Raw genomic sequence first — 22,926 nt, 5'->3', positions numbered from 1 at the left:
CTCTGGGATGACAACTTCGGGTCAACAGTGTTCGAGTCTACAAACGAAGACAATAAATTGGCACTGACGAGAGTAGACAAGGAATTCATAAAGATTATGGATAAAGAGTTCTCTCAAAATGACTCTAACAGTTGGGTAGCCCATTACCCTTTTGGTCTCCAAGGCCAAGGTTGCCAAACAACTTCCAGCAAGCAACCGCAAGGTTCTCCTCTCTAAAACACACCTTGAAAAGAAAACCAGAGATGGAGAAACACTTTGTCGTCTTCATGCAAAATATCCTCGACAGAGATCATGTTGAACAGTGGCACCATATTCCCACTAAACAAAACCCAGCTGACCGAGGAACGAGACTTACTGCTGCATCCAAACTCGGCGAAAACATGTGGCTGACACCTCTAAGTATCCTATACGAGGGGACATGCGATAACTACGTCGACAACATGTACGAGCTGGTGGAACCTGAATCCGACAAGGAAATTAGAACATTCGTCTCCGCTCGCTACACTTCAATGACATCAAAACAGAAGTTGAGACCTCATCGCTTCTAGCGCTTCTCAAGTTGGTCATCTGAGGTACGAGCCGTAGCTTGTCTTAGTCACATCACTGTTTCTACAAGTCTTCAACGTGCCACGGCTGGCACATGTGCGTGAATCATCCTGGTGTCATCGACAAAGAACGTGCCAAATAATTCTGGTCTGACTGTGGAACTAATTTCACAGGGGCTTCTAAGGAACTGCAGCTAAACAACTTCTTGGCTGACAACGGCTGTACCTAGGTGTTCAATCCCCCACACTCGTCACACATGAGTGGATCCTGGGAACGCATGATCGGAATCGCACGAAGAATCCTTGATTCCATGCTACTAAATCACAAACTTCCTCTCACCCACCCACGAAGTGCTGGTGACCTTCCTCGCAGAGGTATCCGCTATAATAAATGCCAGACCTCTGGTTCCTGTATCATCCGACCCCGATGCTCCAATGATTCTCACTCCAGCCACACTCCTCACACAGAAAATTGGAGCTGTTTCAGTCCCTCCTGCGGACTTCAATCAAAAGGACATTTTTAGACATCAATGGCAACAAGTACAACATTTGTCCAATGTGTTCTGGCATCGGTGCAAGACCGAGTATTTGCATCTGCTTCAAAGCCGTCACAAATGGCAGAAGTCATCTCCTAACCTGCAATTAGGAGACGTCTTGCTGAAAGACAGAGAGGCTCATCGCAATGAGTGGCCAATGGAACTCATCACCAAGGCTGTACTCAGCGACGATGGAAAGACCTGGAAGGTAGAAGTGAAGGTGACGAAGGGCGGTTCAACCCGTATCTTCTTTCGTCCAGTCACCGAACTCGTGCTACTTTTACCGAAGGAGGACATTACATGAACTAACTTTGTCGTTGGACACTGCCACGGCGGGGAGCGTACCTTTCCTTACCCCTGCTGTACTGAGACACAACTGTCCGTGTCCAATTGAACCTTGAACTTTTCCTTTGGACTAAAAAGTTACCGTTGGATTATTGGGTTGGAGGAAGAGTTGGCATGTTTGCGGCTTCCCCAATCTGAAGATGGGTTTGTTGAACTTGAATTCATTTTCCATTTTTTCTACTTTTAAATTTTTACGCAAGGACAATGCGTCATTGACCAAGCATGCACTTGAATTCAGTGCATTACCGTTGCATTTTTGTGTTTCTCTCTTTTCTCGTTGCAGGCTTCGTGACATCGAAGGACAGGATCGACTCCTTACGTCGTACAAGGACTTGTGAAATCAGACGATTTCAGATGGGGAGTGTTGTGTCCCATGAATGGGAACAACCTGTTATTTATATTTCTTGCATTGCATATTTTTCCTCCTATCAGGAAATTCCTTATTGTTACTAGGTAGATTTAAACTGTATGAAGTTTGTCCCTATGTTCCTCCCTTAGTTGTCTTCTGTATAGTATGCTCCTCCCTTCTCCTTCAGTTTAGTCTAGAGAGGAACCATTGCTGAAGACACATGTCTACAACCCTGTCCAATTATTCTTTTTCACCTGCCTTTACTTTGTACTTAATACAAGATTCTAGAAGAAAACTATTGCGTTTCTCCTGGTCTTTCTACAAGTCATCGTTTCTGGCTGAGTTAAAACTATCTGTGGATGCTGGTAGTGTGAGTACAATCATACAGTTGGGATTCATAGCTAGCAGGAAGAGACAGAATAGTAATTTCCCAGCTTAGTAATGGAAAATCTGTTTTCACTTAATACAGAGCTTACAGATATATTACAGTTTGCGATCCTCTCCCCATTTAGTGGTCCTGTCAGGGCTTCCATCCGAACCCCCCCCCCCTGCAAAACAGGTTTTGGATCTATGTGCCACTGACTATAAGGCTATATGCCCACGTTGCGTTTTTTCCTGCGTTGACGCTGAGTTTTGAACTGCAGCGTTTCAGTGCCAAATTGCATGCGTTCTTCCCCAGCAAAGTCTATGAGAAGTCCAAAAATTCAATGCGCATACTGCGTTTTTAAACGCAGCGTTTTGGATGCCAAAAATTGCTGCGGAAAAAAAAGCAGCATGTCACTTCTTTTGTGCGTTGTAGCTGCGTTCTCCACCCATTGAAATCAATGATGTGGGTCAAAACGCAACCATTATGCACTTGGACTGCATTTTTGTTGCGTTCCGCATGCTTTTTTGACAAGCAAAATGCAGGTCTTTTCAGTCTCTCTCTGTCATGTTGGTCTCTTTCTGTCAGTTGGTCGCTCTGTCTGTCCCTCTCTCTATCCGTCGGTCGGTCTCTCCCCCTCTCTCATACTCACCGATCACTGGCACGGCGCTGCACGGCTGTCACAAAGCTCCGGCGGCTTTTCCTCTTTTGAAAATGCCGGCCGCTCATTATTCCATCTCGTATTCCCTGCTTTCCCCGCTCACCGGCGCCTATGATTGGTTGCAGTCAGACACGCCCCCACGCTGAGTGACAGCTGTCTCACTGCAACCAATCACAGCCGCCGGTGGGTGGGTCTATATTGTGCAGTAAAATAAATAAATAAATAATTAAAAAAAAACGGTGTGCGGTCCCCCCCAATTTTGATACCAGCTAGGGTAAAATCACACGGCTGAATGCTGGTATTCTCAGGATGGGGAGCTCCACATTATGGGGAGCCCACCATCCTAACAATATCGGCCAGCGGCCGCCAGGAATTGCCGTATCCATTAGATGCGACAGCCCCGGGGCTCTACCCGGATCATCCCGAATTGCCCTGGCAATTAATTTAGTTTAGTTTTAGTTAGTTTAGTTAATGGCAGCCCATAGCTGCCACTAGGTTAATCATGGCAGGCGTCTCCCCAAGATACCTTCCAAGATTAACCTGTAAGTTAAAGAAAATAAACACATACACCTGAAAAAAATCCTTTTTTTTAAATAAAAGACAAAAAAACACCCTCTTTCACCACTTTATTAATCCCCAAATACCCCTCCAGGTCCGACATAATCCACACGTGGTCCCGCGACGCATCCAGCTCTGCTACATGAAGCTGACAGTGTGAAGCCCTGCATTACCTTCAGGTCGCCTCAGGGTCTTCAGGGACTCCACGTGCTGGGGATCTTCTGACAACAGGCAGGGAATCGTGACGCCACTCTCGGTATTTGCGGTCAGTGGGTGACCGTCACTGCAGTTTAGGGAGCTTCTGTGGCTAATGGTAAATGCAGTTTGATGTTATGGCCTCCCGAGAGTGAGGCTGGCCCCAGGGGCTCAGTGTAAGTGTGTAGTACCACAAGTCGCAGAAGAACTCACACACAAACAGTAATGCCTTTCAGGGTTTTTACTCACTTTTCTGGTGGTAGATGTGAGATACCCGGGCGATGCTATGATGAACCAGGTGGAACCAGGTTTCCCTCAGGCTGAATTAAGGATGACTGCTGACTCGCCTTCCTGCACCTTTGTTTCGGATCACCGCTGACTTGAAGTGTATTGTGGGATGCGTCCAGGGAAGTCGCTGCTGCCGTTCTCCCCTTTCTGACCCGTTTGCTGACAGCGTGGACCAAGGATATATGGCTCCAGGCTCGATACTCCTTATGGGCCCCCTCATTGCTGTTGGTGCTGCGGGTTCTGTATGGTTGGTGTGGGACTTCTTGTCCACCCCACCGGCAGGATTAAGCAGCTCCACTAAATAGATTTCTGCTCTGGGGACCTATACCCCGTGTGTGCGTTCATTACCAGGAGTTCCCATACTCAACTCCATATGTGACGCCCTGCACTAGCCAGGTAGTTACAGACAGGCCCTTGCACAAACACCCGTCCCCCTAAAAAGGTAACAGCAGCCAACCTAAAAACCTTGGTCACCCCTCTCTGGTCTTGACGTTCACACCAGGGGGCAGAGCCAGGCAGTTGGCCACGCCCACCAAGGAGTTTGGATAGCCTGAGGCGGGAAAAACAGAGGAGATTAGTTTTGGAGGTGAAAGAGAGAGGAGTTGAGAGGAGTAAACATCTGACAGGGGTCTGGCTCATAGCCTGGACACCCTTTGGCCAACAGGCAGACGGTGGTCGCCGCCTGCAGGAGCCGGGAAGACGGCCTGGTGGAACTGTAAGGGACCGGGACAGGGTAGTGGTCCGCCGGTACCGAATCGGGGAACCGACTGGAAACCGGAGCACAGAGGGGGGTATTCAGACCCTGAAACGAGGTCCCGAATCTACCGGACTAAGTTAATTCACTGATTGAGGTCTGGACTTTAGGTCCTTTCCCAACCAAGTCCCGACTGAAGACAACAGCCCAACAAGGGTGATAGAAAGCCACTGCTAAGGCAGAGAGATCCCACTGGCCAGCATCTGCAGGCAAATGGGCTATCCCAACACACACACAGCCGGGGAGCGGGCTCCCGTCGCTGAAGCGCAGGCGGTCCACAGCTACAAAACAAGGTGCAGGAGAAAGGTGAGGACCACCAAACCGGGTGGGGGACCAGATGCAGCCGGGTGCGGGCACCGACCACCATCTTTTTGGTTTACCAGAGACTCCAGTGTATCTGTCAGAGTGAGTACAACTGTGCCCTCGGGCCGCGCACCTCCCCGCACCACACCAATCCGTCCACACCCTCACAACCGGGCCCCGGGACCATCAACCCCCTACCCATGGACGGGTCAACACCTGGCTGCACAACACCGTCCACGGGGGGGCCTAGTAAACAGCAGCGGTGGTGTCTACATTCACCACAACCCGTGGGTGGCGTCACGAACTTAACCCAAACCACGGCCCCGGCCGTAAACCTACCTACCAACCCCCTATGTAGTGCCAGCATCCTTTCAGAGCGACGTGACCTCGGGTCCGGAGGCGCTCGAGCCACCCACCAATGAGCCCGGATCCGAGCAGCTCGGCTGCAGCCGAGCGCGGGGCGGTACACGTACTTCTCCCTCTATTCAAGAGTCTTTCAAAGCACCTTTGTGGTGATGCTCTCCTCCGTCAACAGCCACTGCACATGCAGGGTTTGACAGTGCTTCGCCCTTCGGCCCTGCACTCCAGACACGGCTGCTCACTACCTACTCCTCTGACTGCCACTGCACAACTCTCCTCCCAGCTACTCTACAGCACCACACTAAATGAGATGCGAGGGCTACACTTCCTCCCTGGGACTGCCCAGGGGTCCCCTCTAATGTGTGTGTGTGTGTTCTGGTTAAAGGGTGCCTGTGTGTTCACACCTTACTCAGCCATCAGGATTACCTGTTTTGTACTGACCCAGCATGGGTGCAGTACTCGGCGCCTGACCAGGTCAGGGGCACCACAACATGAGCGGCCACAGACCACGACCGCTCTGTCAGCTACACGCAGCAACTGAAGGGAGCCGCACGATCAGCGATGACGTCACTCAGGTTACCCACGGCCACTGCTGGATCCTCCAACTGTGACAGCAAGTCGCCCGAGTGACTGAAGTGATCAGCAGTGCTGTCACTCAGGTTACTTGCGGCTACCGCTCTCAGGTGTAGGACTCCAGCTGTGGCCGCGGATAACCTGAGTGATGGCACCGTTGATCGCGCTGCTCACTTTAGTCACTCAGGGGATTAGCTGTCACCGGTGAGTCCTTCACGGGTTACCGCTAATCAGGACGCGACACACAGACAGAGCTGGGGGATGACAATGAAGTCGGGTGAAGTTCATCCGAGTTCATTCTCATTGCCTGGCTCTGTCTGTGTCTGCTGTGAGCGAGCATGTAGCAGAGGTGAATTGCCGGGGGAACGCACTGTCAAAAATGCATCCAAAACGCATGGAAAATGCATCCAAAATTCATGCGTTTTGGATGCATTTTTTTTTATACACGCAGTGGTTGTCCAGTCTGCCAGAGGGTGCATTCTTTTCCGCACTGCACAGAACGCAATGTGCGCACATAGCCTTATGCTGCAGAAAGGAGTCACTGTGTGCTCTGTCTCGCATAATTTTTGGGAGTAAACGCTTACTGAAGGCAGACACCCAGACGCAGTCTACTACATCTGGGTGTCCGCATCCAACAGGCGTTTACTCCCGAAAATGGTGCAAGACAGAGCACACAGTGATTCCGTCTGCACCACTATAGTGGGGGGTTTGAACGGAAGCCCCGACAGGACCACTGAATGGGGAGAGGATCGCAGTGTGAAAGCAGCCTTTTTTATTTTAACCCGAACTATTGATGTATGAACTAAAAATTCAAATGACTGTAACTCTCATAAGGTGCAATAGGATTTCTTACTGCCTCCATTGCCCAGTTCGGATCCACCCTAAGTGAATCATGCTGCTATATAATAATATTGTATTTCCTTACTTTTATTTTGTTTTATTCTGCATTTTCTCAGATGCCTCAATTAAGTTCACGTCCCCTAATCATCCGTTAGAACAGATCCAGCAGCTATCAGTCTGTTGGCAAAAAAGTTCTGCAGACACAACTTTTTTGTCTGATTTCAAATAATTGATTTCAGCTAAATCTAGTTTTTTTTTTTTTAATTAGAGTCTATGGATTGCTATTAGGCCGGTTTCAGATGTCTGTGTGTAATCAGGTACAAGTCACACGCATGGTTATGGTCATATGTGTGTCATACGTTTGACATCCGTGTTTGCACACGTACCGGAGAAAACACGGGTCTCTGAAATAAAAAGATTTTCAATATTCACCTGTACCCAGTGATGCTGTCTTGATGCTACAACCGGGCAGGAGCTAGGGCATGGCGGGGTACGTGGACCCTAGGCTGGGAAGGAGCTTTATGCAGCCCAGTAATTCACCCGACGAGGACGGAATCTTCACGAACCGTTCTCCACCCGCTGCAAAATCGGAGTACTAGTGCAACGAGGGGGAAGGGACTTCCCAAATCCGTCCAGAAAATCCCAAGCGTGAACACTGAGAGCAAGCTCACCCTGATAGCCATGCAGGTGAGCGGGACCCGAGTAGTTTCAGGCAAAAGGGATCCACACAGATGTAAACACAGTGCCAAGGGACAAGGCTTCAGACCAACCAGCAACGCCAAAAGGGCACGGACCCAGCGTGCTCACCCAAAGGTTGCAAGGCATTCAGGACTTTGGTTTACCCGGTGTCAGTGTCAGCATTTCTGGACTGTGTGAGTACATTGTGTCCCTCCACTCCCGACGGGTCCCCAGCCAACCATCACCGAGCCCCGGGACACCATTCCCCTGCCCACGGAGGGGTTAACATCACAAGTTGCCATCCCATCGCTCCCGGGCGCTCTCCCCCTAACGCAGCAGGCGTGGTATCCTGCCTTACCATGACCCGTGGGTGGCATCATGAACACTATCCAATTCTTTCACCCCCTTTGTAAATATATTTTCCCCCTTTTTCATTTCGGGCGGCCGCACGATGCCACCTCAGGTCCGGAGACCCCTCGAGCCACTGCGGATCCAGATCCGAGCAGCCCGTCTGCTGTCGCGGGGCGGCACATATACACACATAGCAGACACACATGGATACACAGTGCAAATACACACACATAGTGCACATGCATGTATACACTGAACACAGACACACACACACACACACACACACAAACACATACACCTGGATACTCACCTGTCGCTAGTGATGTGGTCCCCGGAGCTGAACTCCCCAGTGCTGTTCCTGCTTCAGTGCAGTGAATAATCAATGAATATAATGAGCAGGGGTCAGGAGCAGGAGACAGCAGAGCCAATGACAGCACCACTGGATACAGGTGAATATAGAAAATGTTTTTATTTAAAAGACTTGTGTTTTCTCCGATACATGTCACACTGATGTCACACGGATCACATCAGTGTGCAGTCCGTGTGACACCCGTGCTGAGCGAGAATAAACGGGCATATCTGCGTATGTGAGTGTGGGGTCATGATGGGTCACACGGTCCGTGTGAAAACACAACTGTGTGAGTAAAGCATAGAATAACATGGGTACGTGTGACATCCGTGTTAAAAACGGATGTCACACGTACCTGAAACACGGACGTCTGACACCGGCCTAAATCTTTCGTTTGACACCAATCCATTAAAGTGAACCTGTCAGATCCCCAGTAAACCCAGAACCACGAGCAGTTCTGGGTGCATATCTATAATTCCTGCCTAACTGTACCTGTATACACTAGCATAGATAAAGAGATCTTTAAAAAAGGTATTTCTAAAGATTGTTTATGAGATGCAAATGAGAGCAGGGACTAGTCGCAAGGGCGTTAGTTCCCTAGCTAGTTGGCCCACTTAGCATGTCATCACGCCCCTGCGTGTGTGATAACATACTTTACAACAGCCAGCGTCATGGCAGTACGATACAAAACCGCCCATGCACACTTTTGTATCTGTTAGCTTTTAGCTTCTTTGATGCTGGGTGTATGCGTCCCGGCTTTAGAGAGGAGTAGTGCGCATGATCGCACCCGAAAAAATATATGGGTTAGTAGGTGACTTGTACTGATTCTGTGAATTATAGGAATATTTGCAGTGACTAAGCAATTCTGTTACCATATAAAAATGTATATATACAGATCACAGAAAAGTATTCTTATATTCCTTAGAATTTAAAGCAGTAGGTACAGTATAGTGCAGTATAGGTAAAACACCTCAGCTGCTGCATAACCTCTTTGTCAAGGGTAAGGGTGAGCTTTCTGTCGACTAGTGATTCATATGAAGTGCTCCTATTTTTTTTAAAAGGAGGTTTTTCATATGTTGTTGTGCTGCAGTAAACACACAACTGTATAATACTCTCCCCGTTACGAAAGTGGATACGTGAAACGTGCATCGGAGTGGTGACACAATATAGAGAAGAACCCTGTAAATATGATCTGGTGAGATTAGTACCGTGTTTCCCCCAAAAATAAGACCTACCCCAAAAATAAGCCCCAGCGCATTTTTTGGACCAAAATATATTGTAAGACCCTGTCTTATTTTCGGGGAAACACAGCACATGTTGGTACGGGTAAGTAACCATGGTGGCTGTGCAATGAGCTGCCACGACCATTGTGGTTGAACAGTATTAATGTTGATATACTGATGGACCCATATTCTGTTGCTTTTATAGAGTTTGGAATTATATTATCATTCCTGTATGTACTTACTGTTAATTTGGGTCCTGATACATTCCAACTACAGGAGCTTTTATATGAGCCCTCATTTTATTTATATATTTGATGTAATTAACTAAATGGTATTTGTTATGATTGATAGTTCTGTGACTCTGCTCATTTTTGGTGAATCTGTATAATACACACTGCAGCTGCTGAAGAACCCTTTTTTTTAAAAAAAGATGGAGCTTTAAATGTTAAAGAGACATAACTCCCTACAGAAGCATTCTGTGCCAGACTAATTCTTAAGAGAGATTTACGGCATCCATGTAGCTGCATCATCTCTGAACATTCGACAAGTTATTATGACATCAAAATGTGTTGTATATACACATACTGTAAAATATCCATCGAGGTCTATTAGAATAGTACATTACAACAAAGTCACTATCAAAGGATTCTGTGGACAAAGATTCTAACAACAGCAAATACTTCACGTAAAGATGTAGCAAGACATTTTTAAAATAGTGTCCTTGATAATTATATCAATATATTTGTAAACAATGGAAAATAAAATTACCAAAATATAATAAGATTGATTAACAATACTAATGATAACATTGGTCATACCTCTAAATTTGCAAATCTAGCCTGATGAAGACGTCTCTTCTTTACTTCTGTAAAATCTGTGGAAAGGAAGATCTAAGAAAAGAGCTTTGTGAACGATGTCTTTGGTTTCCTTCCCTCTCCCACCTATGTTGAGACACTGGTGCCTGTGGTATGCGGTGGGAGGTCTTTGTTTCCTTTAATCACTATGAACGCCGTACATTGGATTACTTATTGTGTAGAAATAATAATGACATGTTATTTCATAGAAAAAAAATGCAGCACATGATGTTAATGATACAGTAATCTAATAGTTATGAGACAAGGACCTCGATTACAAAAGTACACATTGTCTACGTAAACCGAGGGTAATTACAAGTCGTCACTCCTAGTTCCTAAAAATAATAGGTGGAATTGCGGCTGGGGGATTGTATAGATTGTCCTTTTGTTACTTATTCTCATTTCCTTTTCTTAGCATTTATCTGTGCTACATAAAGTTGATTGAAAAAGTAAAATACGTTTTTGTAATGTAATAGTTTTATTAAAGAATAAAAAAAATTGCGGAACTTGATCTCATTCTGCACATTGAGAAAGAAGAAGGGAAACATTTCCCAAAGTGGGCTGGGAGCAACTATGTTCAAAGGTCCAATCCCAATGGACTCTCAGAGGTGCTAAAAAGGAAAGAGATTTATAAAACCTCTAAACCTCTGAATATTGTATCTAAATGTTAAAGTAAAAAAATGCGCAATCTATTATGTTTTTTATGTTACTTACATATATAGCAACATCATATTCCTGAGCTCTTTACAGAAATTATCATTAGTGATGAGTGAATAGTAAAATATTCGTGTTCGGATTATTTGTGCCGAATAGTGATGGTTGAACCTGAGGTTCGGTTTTTGAACCGAACACCAACTTTAAAAATTAAGGTTTGGGTTCGGGGTTCATATGCTTTACGTCTGAACTTCACTCGCGCGAGCAACACTGTGCTCAGGTACGCTTGGTGCTCAGCCCTGTGTGACATGCTCGCAGTGTTTGAACGGCTCACACTCGAAGTAATATCAGCATGATTACATATAGCAAGCATCTCAAAAAATTGTTTGAAAAAGCCTGGTCATCCTCCCTTGGAAGTGATCAGTTTATGGCTGGCTGTATGTGGTAGAGACTAAGTGTACCGTTACACTTTAGCGACTCAGCAGCGATCCCACCAGTGATCTGACCTGGTCAGGATCGCTGCTGCGTCACTACATGGTCGTTGGTGAGCTGTCAAACAGGCAGATCTCACCAGCGACCAGTGACCAGCCCCCAGACAGCAGCGACGTGCAAGCGACGCTGCGCTTGCACGGAGCCGGCGCCTGGAAGCTGTGGACACTGGTAACTAAGGTAAACATCGGGTATGGTTACCCGATGTTTACATTAGTTACCAGCGCACACCGCTTAGCTTAGCGTGTGCAGGGAGCAGGAGCCGGCACTGGCAGCGTGAGAGCTGCGGAGGCTGGTAACGAAGGTGAATATCGGATAACCACCTTGGTTACCCGATGTTTACCTTGGTTTCAGCTTACCGCAGGCTGTCAGACGCCGGCTCCTGCTCCCTGCACATTCAGGATTGTTGCTCTCTCGCTGTCACACACAGCGATGTGTGCTTATCAGCGGGAGAGCAACAATAAAAAAACGAACCAGCACTGTGTGTAACGAGCAGCGATCTCACAGCAGGGGCCAGAGCGCTGTTCAGTGTCACACACAGCAAGATCGCTAATGAGGTCACTGCTGCGTCACAAAAACCGTGACTCAGCAGCGATCTCGCTGTGTGTGAAGCACCCCTAAAACTGCCAGTCAGTTGCTTGCTCCAGGGTTCGGGTCAAGCTCGAACCAGTGGAGGCTCGGCTCGTTAGCTGCCGGCAAATTGAACCTCCATGGAACTGTTCATTTCTAGAACCGAATATCTAGTACTATTCCAATATTCATCAGGAATAACAAACCTAATGCAAATCAATGGAGAACCCAAACATTTTTCTGGGAAATCATCAAGAATAATGCTCGGGTTCCCCATTAGGTTCATTAGTGGTGACATATACTGAAATAGTACTAGGTGTTTGGTACTAATAACTCAAACCCGAATATTTTACTATTTGCTCATCACTAATTATTATCACTGTCCCAATTGGGGCTCACAATCTAAATTCCTTATCATTATGTCTTGATGAGGAAACTGAAGTAAACACAAGGAGGGCATACAAACTTCTTGCAGATGTTTTCCTTGATAGGATTTGAACCCAGGACCCCAGAAGGGCAAAGAAACAGAAATATCCACTGAGCCACTTTGCTGCCGATATGTACCTTACCTATTAGGCTCTGGTCCACCGCTCCTTGTCATGTGTGTTCGCCACTGGTTCTGTTGTCCTCTGTGGCCCTGATGTGCTATCTATTATTATGGCATATCAGGTGATCTGCCCAATAGCTGGGTGAAGCGGTGTTGGTTGAAATTGTCATAATGTACATTGCAAAGGCACTCTAGCGGTTGTGGTGACATTTCGTACTGACACCTAGATATAGGTCCTAGCAGTCATTTGCTGGGCATCATGAGAAGCTAGGGACGAGTTTGTTTGCTATGTTTTATGCAGTTTTTTGCTTACATTTATAAACTATTAAAAGAGCAGGATTTTTTCTCTACAATAAGTATAAAATAAATTATGAAATAGCATGTATCTGCTACACCTTCATGGAAGTTTGCCTGTTCTTGGCCATGTCTGTATTGATTCCCTCTGGAGACTCCATTTGTGATGCGTAAAGGAAATGATACACGGTTTTCTAAATATTCTAAAAATCTAAATATGAAAATTGTTATGTGTATTTATATTCAGCCCCCTGAAGTCTGATACTCCTAAATAAAGTCATGAGTGTCCTATTTCCTACAGAAGGCACCTAATTAGTAATTAATCCATCTGTAAGTTATTTATTCTCAGTATAACTACAAGTGTTCTGTGAAGGCCTCAGAGGATTGCTAGTGAAAATTAGCAATAAAACAGCATCATGAAACCCAAGGAACACACCAGACAGGTCAGGGATGAAGTTGTGGAGAAGTGTGAAGCAGGGTTAGAATATATAAAAGTAGCTTGAGCTCTGAACATCTCATAAAGATTTGTTCAATCCATCATGCAAAAATGGAAGAAGTGTGGCACAACTGCAAACCTACCAAGACATGTCTGTCCACCTAAACTGACACCAAGAAAGGGGATCCCTAATTAGAAAAGCAGTCAAGAGGCCCAAGGTTACTCTGGAGGCGCTGCAAAGATCCACAGTCCAGGTGGTAAAATCTGTCCACAGGGCAACTATTAGTTGTACAGTATATTCCACAAATGTGGCCTTTGTGAAAGAGTGGCAACAAGAAGTCATTTTCGAAAGTTAGCCATAAAAAGTTCAATTTTCAGCTTGCAAAAATCCATTTAGGGGACACCGCGAACATGTGAAAGAAGGAGCTTTGGTCAGATGAGACCAAAGTAGAACTACTTGGGCTAATGCAAAATGCTGTAAGGTGGAATACTAACACTGCACCTCCCCCAGAAAATACCTTCCTTAAAGCAAACCAATCACCAAGGTTTTCCTATACAACCTAAAGCCAGTGCTATACTGGCGCTATCCGGCTGATTCTATACTTACCTTTAGTTGTCAGCTCGGATGTATAGGTTTTGAAACACAAGCAAGTAAAGTTTGTAAAATGACCAGTTTTTTGCTTGGCAGCAGCTAATAGCTGAGGTGGGTTTTGACAGTGATTCCCCCCTGCCTGTTGTTCCTCCCCCTATCTATTTTTTATGCTAATTCCATTATATTGGCATTTTTCTAATGGTAGTGGCTATAAATCAAGGTGGCTAGAAGGACCTTGATGATGTCATACCCGTGTGGCCAGAAGGGGCAGGGCCTCAGCCAACATAGCTGATACCAGGAAGCAACATTATTTCTCTGTTGGTTGAGGCCCCGCCCCTTCTGGTCACATGGTATGATATCAGCAAGGTCCTTCTAGCCACCATGATTTATAGCCACAAACATCTATAATGGAATTACCATAAATAATAGATGGCGAGGATGGACAGGCAGGGGGGCAGGAATCACTATCAAACCCCACCCCAGCTATTAGCTGCTCAGCACCTGCTGCCAATCAAAAAACTGTTCCCTTTACAAACTTTACTTGTTTGTGTTTCCAAAACTATACATCCTAGCTGACCACTAAAGGTATGTATAGAATCAGCATGATAGTGCCAGTATAGCACTGGCTGTAGGTTATATAGGAACATGCTGGTGATTGGTGCACTATAACAGCAAACATGGTGGTAGCAGCATCATGCTGTGGGGATATTTTTCATCAGCTTCAGATGATGGAAAAATAGATGGAGCTAAATACAGGGCAATCCTGGAGGAAAACCTGTTAGAGGCTGAAAAAAATTAAGATTGGGGCAGAGGTACATTTTTCAGCAGGACAACAACCCTAAACATACTGCCAATATGTGTATGTGTATGTGTGAATAGCCCAGTCACGGTCCAAACCTAAATCCCATTGGGAATCTGTGGCAAGACATGAAAATTGCTGCTCACACTTGCTCTCCATCGAGTCTCACTCAGCTAGAGCTATTTTGCAAAGAAGAAAGGGCAAAAATTTCAGCCTCTAAATGTGCAGAGCTGGTAGACATGTACCTCATGAAAGATGGTCATACAAAGTATTAACTCAGGGCTGAATACAAATGCATGTCACAATTTTCAGATTTATATTTTTAGGCATTTTTAAAAACATTTCATTTTAATTCTCAATTCATTGCCCATTTTGTCATATGGGGAAAAGCACCCATCCCACACACGTCCCCTGAAGAAGAGAGGTGGAAACGCGCTTGTGACTTTAGAACTTGGGTATCTACATACCTTACGACTTCACTAAGGGCAGGCTGTATCCACTTTGAACGCTTACATTTATCCTTGGTAAGATAATATCTAAAACCCTTTGTATTATACCATTATACATTCCCAAGAATTATATGTTTACCAATGTCGGTTCATTTATAATCACATTGGCAGTATTATTACATGGTAGACGTTTTACAGTACACGTTTTTACTATTTAAAACTAACAATTTTTTGTCAACAGTATTTAGACTGAATAGACAACTGGTAAATAATATTGCATTTCAATTGTGACAAATTCTATGGTCCCCGACTGGTAGCTATGAGTGTTCCATATGAATGCTGTTTAGTATACTGATTATTGACTATGTAGCTATATAACCAATATTTCACAAATTATATCTACTTACAAATAACCGATACTTAAGAGATATAAAATTGTTAGATAAATATAATTGTGACTTCCTGTTAATACAGTTTTTTAATTTTTTGTAATAAAGTTTATATTTTATGGGAATATCGAGTACTGGTTTTCATTGAGGAAATAGTGGTATATATTTAAAAAAAAATGTATTATTTCCATTACATTTCATAAATACTTGCTACCTTAGTGTATCACATAAAATCCAAATAAAATACATTTAAGTTTGAGGATGTCATGTGAAAAATGTGGAAAATTTCAAGGGGTATGAATACTTTTGCAAGACACTTTAGATGTATGTATATATAACGCTAACAGAACTACCGTACATACAGAGTTCACATTTTGTTTAATAAAAGACAAGATTCATTATTTAGGATAAACTGAATATTTTGCATTACTCAGTCATTCCTGGAAATGGTGAAAAAAACAGACCAGCCAAGGATTTTGGAGAGATTAGTGTCTTCTAAAAGCAGGTGTTAAAGTGCAATTCATTGTATGTTTAGTGTTATCTTTATGAGTCTGATGATAAGGACCTGTGTGGAATGACACACAGCACTTGAACAATGCATGGTCAGTTATTTAGGCTCCTGCGACCCCCACGCCAGAGGCCATAGCAATGCTTACTTTGAGAGCCCTTGCACCCACACTGCTTTCAAAACAAAAAAGTATTACAATAGATCATTTTGTTATAGTTTTTTTTGCAAAAAACTATGTATTGCTGAAAGTTTAGATACAGGTAAAATATTTATTTGTACCGTGTTAGCCAGTAGAGATAAAAAATTGTTTAAAAGAACTGAAGTCCTCAGTGGTTGATACCTTTTAATGGCTAAGAACTGAAGTCCTCAGTGGTTGATACCTTTTAATGGCTATGAACTAGCCATTAAAAGGTATCAACCACTGAGGACTTCAGTTCTTTTAAACAATTTTTGAAAGTTTAGAGTCAGTGTTGGCCTTTTATCATCTTATCATTTTAGATCCAATTTCCTAGATGATTATTTTCTATTGAAGTGGCTTCTTACTACATTTTTTCCATTCCAAACTGCCCCATAATGGTGTAAAAATAAAATAGAACACATTCTCACCTCTCGATCACTCCTCTGGTCCTACATATACTCAAGTCCCCTAACCCCTCTTTTGTTCATGTTCCCTAATGGTCTCCTCTTCCTCTCGTGTTCCTTGATGGTTTCCTCTTCTGTTCATGTCTCCAAATGGTCTCCTCTTCTTCTAGTGTTCCTTGACGGTCTCCTCTTCTCTGTTTCAGTATGGGACCAATCAGTGGCCACAGTGGTAACACATTGATAAATGAAACAATTTTTTTAACGCTTTATAGTGATCGGAGCTTTATTTTGTCTGATGGCGAACTTCAAAAACCTCTGCATAGACATTAATTTAAACCATATTGTAACATTGCGGCTGCCTTCTTCAGCCTACAGTTGAGGCAAGTGTATACAATACTTATGTTTAATGGGCCAAAAGTTGGGATAATGTTAAATTAGGGGCACTTTGACGTACACACTGTAACATATTTTTCAGGTCAATAGGATGTTCATACACAGTCTTGGAAAAAGTTTTTCCTCTTAGCAAACCCCCATGGCATTCTGGTTTTCAACCTTTCACCTCTATAAAGAGATCTGGTCTTGGCTGTACAAGCTTCTGGGTTGCATCTATGTAGTAGCTGCTGGCTATGGAGAATGTTTAGGTAAGAGGTGTCAGCAAGCTTTTCCAGGGCCAGAGAGACAAGGACAATGACATTATCAAATACCAGGAGTAATCAGGGGATAGCTGGGATCAAGTCAGGTTCAGGCACAGAGGTGAGGCAGAAGACTAAACTAACAGTCCAGGGTCAAAAAGGTATCTGAGGGGTTAATCATTAGAGAAGTCAAGGTACAGGAGCCAAGCAGAACACAAAGGGTCAAACCAATAATTGGCAAGATACAAGGTAAATGATGGGTTTGTAAATTGGGCACCACTGGATGAGTACAGTCTACACATTGCCTTTCACTGGGGAAGAGTGGGATCTATTTGCGAGCAAGGGAATGTTCCAGAATTATTTGTTGTATTGTGGTGTTCCAATTATTATACCTTCACACTGGAAGACAGCCACCAGGGGTGTCAGACCTGTGGATATGCCCCAACATCTTACACTTATAAACTATCTAAAAGTATGGCCACTTCATTTAGGGTTTGGATAGCTGGAAAACAAGTGATCAAATCCTCTAACACGTTTTTGGAATAGGACCTCAACTAAGTGGATAAAGGAACCAATCACCTCTTGAGAAACTTCATGAGATAAAAGAAGACCAAAATAATATGTAACTAGAAAAAGAAAAAAAAACATTTAAATTCTAAGTTGCAATGAAAGCTTTGGCCCTCATAGAAAGAGGTTCTAAAGTCTGTATCATTATTTTGACAACTGGGTGAGACTTCCTGCTCTGAACAAGGAGATATCACTGTATGGGGGAAGACTGTGTGCAGCATGAAAACACAGTAACATGTTCTCCACAGCTTGTGTGTTGTGGGCTCTGAGCCTCTCTGTAGAGAGAAACTTAGAAAAACACTTTAGAATTAGAAGCAGCTATGTCCTCCTCTAGAAGATTAATCTTTTACAAGCAGCTATATCCTCTTCTAGTAGTTGAACCCTTTAAAAGCAGGCATGTCATTCTCTTGCCTATTAACCCTTTAGAAGCAACTATAACTTTTTATTTTATCTGTGCTGCATAATGCACAAAAAATCATATTACACATCTAATTAATAATGATTTTCTGTTTGAAGTAAAATTCAAGATCCTTAAAGTGGAAGTGAGAAAAAGTTTCAACTGATATGCATTTTGAGGGTTCGCTGCTCATTGATTGAGATGCATTGATAAGCTAATTTAGCACACTTAAACTTCATTTTTAGTGAATGTCTGAGAAAAATAAGTGAATTGAGTCTCCTGTTGTATTCTATACACCAGTGATGAAAGGCTCCATTTACTAATCAGATGCTATATGTCACGCATGTGGGTGTGGACCCACTGTGCCACAGATCAGGCTCACCTTGGAGGGGAGTAACTAAGTGCCTACTGGGTATTCACCAGAGCCTTTGATGGTAAGGTTGGATTTGGCTGATGGTAGACACCAGATACCACTCCAGGTCCAGTCCTGTGGCATATACATTTATCTGAGATAGGTTTTAAAATGTCATCTTTTATCACTTTTTATTATTTTCCTCAGATGTTATAGGTCCTCTATAAGAGAATAACATTGCAATTATAGGCTCTGGAGAACTAGTATAACAATTTTCTGAGCATTCTACCAGGGTTCTTCTCCTTTTTATGACTCCAATGATCTGACTTCACCTTTATTCATTCCTGAAACGGCATGTAAATTTCTAGCCCTATCGTTAGGATACCCATTTACAAATATTAATCCTAAAGCTGTTTGGTGATGTTACATTGCCGTTAAAAAAATATCCTATTCAGATGTGTAGTGGAGCGGCAGAATGAAGAAAGGAATCCAACTTATGAGGATATTTGGAAAACACTGTAGAATTAATGACGCTAAATAAGTGAGTAAATAAAATAAATTAAATAAATGTTTGAAAACCTTAGTTATTTACATTTATTTACATATTTTTTATGACCAATACATGGATAGATAGACCGAAATATTGATTGATTGATTGTAATAATTCACAGAAGAGAAAATATGTGAAACATTTATGGAATTCATGTGGTTTGAAATTTAAAGCCGTTTTATGACTCATTTATGACATGATTTCCCGGTTCTGATCATTATATAATATTTATGAATGTTTAATGTTTTGTTTTTCTTGTCATTTAACAAATGAGATATAGAACAGCTTTGATGAGAAATTATAGTATCAGGTTCATACCATGATTCTCTGACACAATTATTGAGTTAGTGATATAAAGACAACTTAGATTATATCATGCATGTATTTAAATAATGTTCAGAGTTTTTCTGGTGACTTTATCACTAGGGCTCTTCATAATTCATTGGGCATGTAAAAGGTGGTGAAGAGTTCCACTTTAAAGGAAATAATCACAGAATATGTTGAAAAACAAATTTCAAAGGCAGAATTTGCTTACTGGCCACCATTCACAATGAAGAGTACTTTAAGTTTTATTGTTACAGTGTGCTACTTTCACAAAACGAGTGATATGTCAGATGTTTAAAATGGTGAGGGTCCTGGTGCTGAGACATAATTAATCACAATGATGGGGCAGAAGTGCTCACCTGAGTGCTCTCTGTTAGGCCTCTTTCACATATCAGTCAAATACACACACTGATGTGTTAATCCTCCGTGTGCCGTGATTTTGGCACACGTGTTTTCTTTTTGTGCTATCCATGATAGCACATGGAGATCAGGCGCTACTATACTCACTTGTCCAAAAAACTGCTTTCCATGGTGCTGATGTCTCTGGCTCTGCTGTCTCTGGCCGCCACTGTCTCCCCTCTGCTGTTACTTCCGGGTTGTGGTGCAGTGAATATTCATGAGCATAATTAGCCGGCCTGGAGGCAGGAGACAGCAGTGCTGGAGACAGCATTGCTGGATACAGATGAGTATAAAAATAATTTTATTTCAAAGACATGTGCTTTGGCTGGTATGTGTTGCACGGATCACACCACTGTGTGGTCCGTGCCACATCAGTGATGCAAGAGAAAAACAAATTTGTCTCCATGCAAAATACACAGACACGTGTGTGCACCGCACGGAAATACGGTCAGTGAGAAATCACTGATGTGTGTGCAAACTCATTGATTTTAATGGGTCTGCGAATGTCTGTGATTCTGGTACGTGTAAAAACAGCAACATACGTACCAGAATCACTGACGTGTGAAGGGGGTTTTAAGTGGAGACAGGCTCAGGGACATTTTTATCAAGTCTGTCTTACGTCTCTTAGATCTCTGAGGAGAGTGTGGCGCCCTGGACTAGCCAGGTCGTCACAGGTAACACACAAACACCCCCACCCCCATTAGACAGTAACATTAGCCAAACACAAAATCCTTGTTGCCTCCCTCCAGTGTCTGATGTCCACCCCAGGTGGGGCGGAGCCAAGCGGTTGGCCCCACCCACTGAGGAGTTCACAGGCCTGGAGGCGGGAAAAGTGTGAAGTTAGAGTTTGGAGGTGAAAGTGAGAGGAGTCAAGTAAAGGGTGTCTGGGTTTGTGGCCCAGGCACTGACAGCAAGGTTGGCAGACGGTGGTGGCTGTCTGCAGGAGTGGTGAAGCAACGCGGAACCGTAGGACCGGGGTCGGGCGTTGGCCCGCCGGTACCGACCGGGGAGCGAAGTGAAGCCAGCACACACAGGCAGGGCCATCGGACCCGACCAGGCTTGGAGCCGCCGACAATAGTCAAATCCAAGTGTGACCGGAACCCCAGAGGTTTCCTAACAGCCAAAGAACCGATAGAAGGCAACCGCCCACACCGAGAGGGTATACAGCTACCGCCTAAGGCTAGAGACACAAGGGCCAGCGCCTGCGGGCAAACAGTCTCCTCCGCAAACAAGTACATCAAGGTGCAGGGAAAGACAGCCGCCATCACCTGTCCGGGGAGAAACACTGCAGCCGGCTGCGGGACCCGTCCATCCAGCCGTTTGGTTTACCGAGGACTTTGTGCATCTCTTACTGAGTGAGTACACCCGTGCCATCTGGCACCGTGCCGCGCTGTCCCTGCAACCCTGCACCTCACCAAGCCTGCCTCCCCGTAAGACCACTGGGACCCGGGACCACCGACCCCTACCCACGGAGGGGGAAAACAACATCCCAGCTGCTCCCTACCATCGCTCCCGGGATCCCCGTCACCAGCAGCGGTGGTGCCCATCTTCACCACAACCTGTGGGTGGCGTCACGGACTAAATCCCCCAAACCAACCACCCCTTTCACTCACGGGCGAGGAGCACCGCTCGAGTCCCCGGATCCGGCCCACCGCTCGAGCCACCGAGCAGCAGCAGCCGCAGCAGCGCCACACCCGAGCGTTAGGGAGCGCGCAGCAGTGTCAGAGTCCTCCCCGCCCGCGAAAACTTGGCGTCACGAACAGGATTGAACCCATCTACTTACCAGTAGAAGTGCGCCTTGTGATCTCCGCCGGCGGTGTCCGGCCGAAAATTTTGACGCGCCACCATCTTGGCGCGAAAATCTCCCGCTCAAGCGTCTTCTCCGAGCAGGGAAGGCGCGAAAGCGAAGCCCCGCCCCCAACAAGCGGAAGTGCCGAAGAGAACCAAGGGGAGACGGGAAAAAGATGTCTGCGCCCGACGGAGCTGTTGGAGGAAAGGCGGTTGCAGCTGCCGCCGCACCCGTAGTTGGAAACGGGATAGCCCCTGCTCCGGCCGCAGGAGCGGGGGGGGCCGTGGGCCCAGCGGTTGCCCAGGTGATGCCGTTCTCCCTGCCCTATGTGCCCGGTGCTACCTGGCTACCGCAGTACGATGGGAAGCCTGATGCTCTGCAGGTGTTCCGGAAAAAGATTAGCCTGGTCCTCGATTTATATCCCTTGGCAGCAGTAGTGCTAGGGCAGCTAACCGGCGCGGCTGAGCAGGAGGCGGAGACCTGGACCGATGCGGACCGGGCCTCGTTGACTACCATTTTTGAGAAACTACAAATCGCTTTTGAGACCCGCACAGAAGCGGAGCTGAGGATGCAGTTTTATCAGTGCCGACAACGGCCTGCAGACAATGTAAGAGACTATGCCCTGCGCCTGCAAACAGCCATCCATACGCTGAAGCGGGTGGACACTATTAATGATGCGGACAGCAATAAGATGCTAGTAGAACAATTCCTGCAAGGGCTGGGGTCCGTGGAAGACCGCAAGCAGCTGCGGCTGTGGGCCCTAGAACACCCCAATCTGGACTTTGCCGTGCTGAAAGAGCGGGCCATCAAGGCCCTGCAGGCCCCAACGCCAGATGCTCCTGAAGTGGCTTCATGGCCGGCTGAAACCGCTCCTATCATGGTGGCTCCTCCACCCCCGGCTCTACCAGCCCCGGCAGCGCCCGTCAGGATGATGGAGGAACTAGCGGCCCAGGATTGCCGCATGGATGGAGACCTGGCCAAGATCCTCACCGCACTCCAGCTTCCGACGAGAGTCAAGCCCCCAGGAGGGATCCAGCTCGCCGACAGCCCGGAGGACGTCCCCTGGATGCAGCGGAGAAGGACCAATGACTCATGGTATGGGCCTCCTATCTGTTACAGGTGCAGCAAGCCTGGCCACTACTCTAGGCGGTGCCCGTTAAACGAGCAACCCCTGGGGCCAAGGGCCAATCCTCAGGAGTAGACACAAACGCCCCCCCCCCCGATTGGCGAGACTGGTACGTCGGAGCTCGCCCCATCATCCCCCTGGCAGTGGACGGCGTCCCGCTCATGGCCCTCTTGGACACAGGATCACAGGTAACCACTATACCATATACACTGTACCAGCAGTATTGGGGCACTGACGAACTTGCCCCCTTTGATGATAGCCTGACCCTTATTGCAGCCAATGGACTCCCGCTAACCCAGGTGGGCTACAAGCAAGTGACCCTGACTGTGGGACGTGCGGAGTTAAAGAATCAAGG

At 45.5% G+C, this 22,926-nt stretch overlaps 1 protein-coding gene across 1 annotated transcript in view; it reads right to left on the bottom strand.

Annotated features, from left to right (window-relative positions):
* LRRN4 (leucine rich repeat neuronal 4) overlaps window positions 1-10,202 on the bottom strand; it is a 64,819-nt gene extending 54,617 nt beyond the window's left edge. The window contains exon 1 of the mRNA XM_075338081.1: window positions 10,091-10,202. The gene's annotated coding sequence lies outside the window, so the exon portion shown is untranslated. The remainder of the gene's footprint in view (window positions 1-10,090) is intronic.
* Window positions 10,203-22,926: the final 12,724 nt, after the last annotated feature.

The sequence above is a fragment of the Anomaloglossus baeobatrachus genome, chromosome 3, assembly GCF_048569485.1.
Source record: "Anomaloglossus baeobatrachus isolate aAnoBae1 chromosome 3, aAnoBae1.hap1, whole genome shotgun sequence".
Classification (NCBI taxonomy): domain Eukaryota; kingdom Metazoa; phylum Chordata; class Amphibia; order Anura; family Aromobatidae; genus Anomaloglossus; species Anomaloglossus baeobatrachus.
This window is presented reverse-complemented; position numbering and strand designations above follow the sequence as displayed.